Genomic DNA, 6,000 nt, shown 5'->3' on the forward strand with positions numbered 1-6,000 from the left:
TTGCATGGTGGTGCGCTGTTGCTACCACGTGGGAATAGCAAGAAGAAATTAAACAAAAGACCACATTTTCAAGATTGACAGTTCTTTTCATTAGTGTGTCGGCAATATCATGGACATAGCGGTAAGGAAACCTTGCGTATTGGCCCGATACACTGAAAAGACCTCATTAGACCCCTGATATATGATGAGCAAAAGCACTCGTGAAGAACCAGCCATTGAGTTTGCCACAAAGCGGTCTTGTCTAGATGATATATGACCCGGATGAACACTACTGCGCACGCGTAAGACCACCTACTTTCCACCGATTGTGTTTAAACGGTAAGCGGGAACAAGTTGCATCCAGAACAAGATGTCCTGGAATAAGTTGCGCCCACTGGTGTCAAATTGTTCCGGAACAAACCACGTTTAGACGGGCAACTTGTTCCAGCGCAAGTGCTTGTGCGAAAGCAGCTTCAGACTTGATCACACAAGTTTGAAGTAAACACACACAAGCGCTGGCTGTCTTAATTATGTTACTCACTCACACTGTTTCATGATTGGACAATAGAAACAATTCTACAAACAAATTTGACTTTAGGGGCGGCACGGTGGTGTAGTGGTTAGCACTGTCGCCTCACAGCAAGAAAGTCCGGGTTCGAGCCCCGTGGCCGGCGAGGGCCTTTCTGTGCGGAGTTTGCGTGTTCTCCCCGTGTCCGCGTGGGTTTCCTCCGGGTGCTCCGGTTTCCCCCACAGTCCAAAGACATGCAGGTTAGGTTAACTGGTGACTCTAAATTGAGCGTAGGTGTGAATGTGAGTGTGAATGGTTGTCTGTGTCTATGTGTCAGCCCTGTGATGACCTGGCGACTTGTCCAGGGTGTACCCCGCCTTTCGCCCGTAGTCAGCTGGGATAGGCTCCAGCTTGCCTGCGACCCTGTAGAACAGGATAAAGCGGCTAGAGATAATGAGATTGAGATGAAATTTGACTTTATTAAACAGTGCAGATGAGGTTCGATATGAGAAATTGTCACTCCATGTGCGAGATGTTTAAAAAAAAAAAGTCTCCTTGATGTGTCACTCAGAATGTTATGGTGGAAAACAACCGTTTCCCATCTTTGTTTTGTGAAATCTGTTTTGAGTGTTCTTGTCTGGAACGCGGCCTGGAGATGGCTTTTGCCTCACCGCTTACTGACTTTTTTTTTTTTTTTTATCTCAAAGCTGTCAAGGCTTCTGTAGGAGCAGTTAAAGCACTCTGAGGCCTTTGGTTTCATTTCTCAATAAAAGTGGCAAAGTTCAGTGTCAAGTGAATGTTAAAAGGAACACAGCTTGATGAATGATCTCAGCTGAACTCCTTCAGATGTTGTAATGTGTGACTTTTTTTTTTTCTATTTTAGTGCAAATAGAAACTAGATGTGTGAACCAGAACAGGGATCCTGTGAAACGAAAAAGCCGCAGGAGGGACCAATTTTAACTTCTACACTCGCAGTCAGACTTGAGGCTCTACCGGATTCATTTCTTCATTAGCCGTGGTAGCTTGGTTCGGGCTACAGGGATTGGTTTAAATACTAAAACCCCAAATCAGGAAAGCTGGGACGGTATGGAAAATACAAATTAAAATGTAATAAAGTAGTGTGTTCTCAATGTACTTTCTACAGTGAAACACAAGATATTTCATGTTTTGTCTGGTCAGCTTCATTTCATTGGTTACTATACATGCATTCCTGTTTTTCAGGCCTGCAACACATAAAAAAATTTGCACAGGAGCAATCTAGGGCTAGTAATGAGGTAAAGCAATTAAATAATGAGGTGACTTGAAACAGGTGATGTCAACAGGTACTTGTAATCAGGATTGGGCAAAATCGGTATCCAGGAAAGACCTAGTCACTGAGGAGCAAAGATGAGCTGAGGATCTCCAGTTTAACAAATGCATGATAAAATTATTGAAATGTTAAAAAAAAAGTTCCTGAAAAATATATGAAGGGAGTCGGATATTTCACCTTGTATGGTGCAGAATATCATTAAACGATTCACAGAATCTTGAGGAATTTCGGTGTGCAAAGGGCACAAGCCTAATCTGAACACCCATGATCTCCGATCCCTCAAATAGCACTGCATCAAAAACCATCATTCATCTCTAGCTGATATAACCACATGGACTCAGGATTACTTCGGCTAACCTTAGTCAAGCACTACAATATGGAGTTACATCCACAAATACCAGGTAAACTTGACTGTGCAAAAAGGAAGCCTGATGCTAACTTTGTCTAGAAGTTTCTCTGGGCTTGGAGGCATCTGGGATGGACCATCACACAATGGAAACGTGCATTGTGGTCAGATGAATCAGTATTCCAGAGATTTTTTTTTTGTAAGAAATAGATGCTGTGTGCTTCGGACAAAAAATTAAAAGGACCATCCAGCCTGTTACCAGAAACAAGTCCAAAAGCCAGGGTCTGTCATGGTATGGGGTTGGGTCAGTGCCCTTAGAAAAGGTAACTTACACTTCTGTGATGGAGCATTAATGCAGAAAAGTACATTGAGATTTTGGAGCAACATATCCTGCCTTCAAGACGATGCAAAACCACATTCTGCACACATTACAAAGGCATGGCTGTGGAAGAAGAGGGTGCCCTTCTGTCCCCAACAGAGAGAATGTGTGGGGAATTTTGGAACGAACAACTCTAACTCTTGCACACCTTAAGACCTGTTTTCAGGAAGAACAGGACAAAATAACACCAGAAACGCTTAGGGGTGGGCGGCACGGTGATGTAGTGGTTAGCGCTGTCGCCTCACAGCAAGAAGGTCCGGGTTCGAGCCCCGGGGCCGGCGAGGGCCTTTCTGTGTGGAGTTTGCATGTTCTCCCCGTGTCCGCGTGGGTTTCCTCCGGGTGCTCCGGTTTCCCCCACAGTCCAAAGACATGCAGGTTAGGTTAACTGGTGACTCTAAATTGACCGTAGGTGTGAGTGTGAATGGTTGTCTGTGTCTATGTGTCAGCCCTGTGATGACCTGGCGACTTGTCCAGGGTGTACCCCGCCTTTCGCCCGTAGTCAGCTGGGATAGGCTCCAGCTTGCCTGCGACCCTGTAGAACAGGATAAAGCGGCTAGAGATAATGAGATGAGACGCTTAGGGGTGTCTTCAGTCCCTAAACATCTAAGTGTTGTGAGAAGGAACGGAGACATTATAAAGTGGTGAATTCCTTACTGGCCCAACTTTTTTTGAAATGTGCTGCAAGAATCAAAATTGAAATAAGTGTTTATTTGGGGGGGAAACACCCCAATAAAATTCATGATGTAAAACATCAAATATTGTTTTGAGTGCAATACAGGTCAAAGATTATTAGTTTATACATAATTGTTTTCAGTTTTAATTTCAACATGCTGTCCTAATATTTTCTGATTTGGGGTTGTAGTTTATTTAATTTGGGAATTAGAACCAACTAAACGTTTGAAACTAATGCAGGTTGGTGCAGTCAAAATTACCAACTGTGGGAGGGAGTGGGATTGGTCAGAATTTGTTCAGGAGCAGGAACCCCCCCCCCAAAAAAAAAACTACTGTCCGGTTGTCGGGAGATGACAAGTTTAAATCCTAATCCTGCCAGCAGTCAGGAGAGCAAAATGGGCCGTGTTCCCTTTGTGGCTTACTCTTCCTGACCTGTCAATCACAACAACTCCAGCCAATCGTAACTGTCTCTTAAATCCTGTATGTGGAAGAGGGTAGATAACACTTTCTTCCCAGGCTGTTATGCTGCCTTGTGATGCAGCATGAGCACCAGTCTGAAAAGACACAGAGGTTGGCTACTCATGTACAAGTATGCGTTAGCACCAGAGAGCTTAGCTTTTAACCTCCCTGGTTGACAGTTGTTGTGTGATAGGAGTGTTTGTAAGTGGGTGGAGAGAAAGTGGTGCATCCTTGCGGCAACACAATAGAAATATGATGTATAGTTCTTCTGGCACTTGTGAGTAGGCATGTAACAATATATCGCGTGAAGATAAATGGTGATACAAATTTGATGATTTGAATCAATGAAATAAAAAATGAATCATGATTATTACAGTGTAAAATAGAGGGATTTGCATGTGACTTCAGCCTAGGCGGACGTAACACAGCTCTACACAAGAGCAGATCTAAAATGGTAAAGAGCTGTTACGTGATTTACTGTACAAACAGTTTTAACAAGAAATCGGAACTTTTTTTTAAGACTAGAAAAAATAAAGAAAAGAGAAGGAAAATGGAGATAGTCAAATGTTCATAAATGTTTATGAAGAATAGGCCTGTTTGTTATTAAAGCTAGACTGACTTTCAGATTTTTCAAGTGTAGGTCATAAAAAGAATTTTCCCCAACACCCAATTATTTGTGTTTAGTGGCGCGAAAGCTACTCAATTCGAAACAAAGACTTCCAATTTTATTAGGTTTTTTAAAAATAGAACAATTAATTAATTTAAGGCCACATGGCCCTAAATTCTCCGCTATTTTTTCCTGCTTCACCATTACCCAATTCAAGATACTACGTCATGCATGACGTGGTGGGCTTTCCCCGTTCACACAAGGCATTGTGGGATACAAATTTGAAACAGGAGAGAAAAATGGAGGACGCGAGTGTGCGAATGAAACGTGGAAAAGAAACAGAAAGCGAGAAGAAAAGACGTTATGTTCTATACGAAGGAAAGGAAACGCAGGACCAAACTAATAAATATCGGCGCTCAGCGAGCACCTCGGTGTGATCAGCTGTTCGTTTAGCGACAGAATGATGGAACTGTCAGTGCACGCTCCAAGGTAAACCTGCGCATGCGCACACACACGGACTTCCTCTGTCTGCTTGACTGTGCGATTTCACGCACATTATTTGTTCGGGAATCCCCTCAAGTTAAATAACTTCCCAGCCACAGAATGGTCTGATTTAAAAAAAAAAAAAAAGATATTACAGAAATGAACATGTATCACAATGACCAAATTTCAGAGGGAACTACATTTCACTGATTTTATGAAATCGGAATTCTGTCTAGCTTTAACTTTTCATTTTTAGTAAAATTAATATTTTAGTGAATATGCGATTATATTTTACTCCAAACATCACAAATGTGGGTAAATAATTATTGGTTATTAAGAAAATTAATTTTTTATTTTATCAAAAGAAATATTTTTGTTGGTAAAGAATATTAAAGTGTTGCATTTTTTGGTACTAAAATTTTCATTATACTCTCGCTCCAGAGGAGTGGAGGTATGCTGTTTTTTGTTTTTGTTTTATTTTTTTTACCTCTGTCCATCCGCCCAAAACACCCTTTTTCTCAGCAGCCACTAATCATAGCCACTTGGTACCAAACTTCAGCTCGGGGTTCTATACCGCGTATATCGTTTTCAGGTCTGTCGCACATCGACTTCCTGTTTACCGACAATGTATTTATGAAACCTATAACGTGGATTTACAAAATTTTCGTAACACTTTTCTCAGCAACTACAAATCACAACTGCTTGATATTTGGTACCGAGCTTCAGCTTGGGGTTCTATACCATGTATACCATTTTCAGGTCTGTCGCACATCGACTTCCTGTTTACCGACTGAATATATTTACGAAACAAACGGTGTGGATTTTGACGCTATTTCAAGAAGCAAAATGCTATTTCAAAATGACAGTTTCCCAGGATGCTATTTGAAATCCCTGGGGCGAGACAGGGCTCTTTACTTACTTGTTTCAGGGTTCATTATTTGTTGAAGTCAACATTCATAATAAGCGTCCTGTTCCTTCGATTGCGTGCATTCTGATATCAGCGAGAGTGGGGGGGGGTGCGTAAGTGAGCAGCAGCTCACAGTTGATCCTTGTTTAATATTTTTTCAAATATATCATGGGAAAATCAAATCATGAACCCAGTATAGTGAATGAAATGGTGAACTGGGTGAATCATTACATGCCTACTAGTGAACATAAAACCTACTCCTCAAATCATCTTTGAAGTCTATCAGCCTAATCACTGGATGATGCTGAAACATTAAAATTCTGACACGCACACAAATAACACACAACACTG

This window comes from Neoarius graeffei, chromosome 17 (assembly GCF_027579695.1).
Source record: "Neoarius graeffei isolate fNeoGra1 chromosome 17, fNeoGra1.pri, whole genome shotgun sequence".
Lineage (NCBI taxonomy): Eukaryota > Metazoa > Chordata > Actinopteri > Siluriformes > Ariidae > Neoarius > Neoarius graeffei.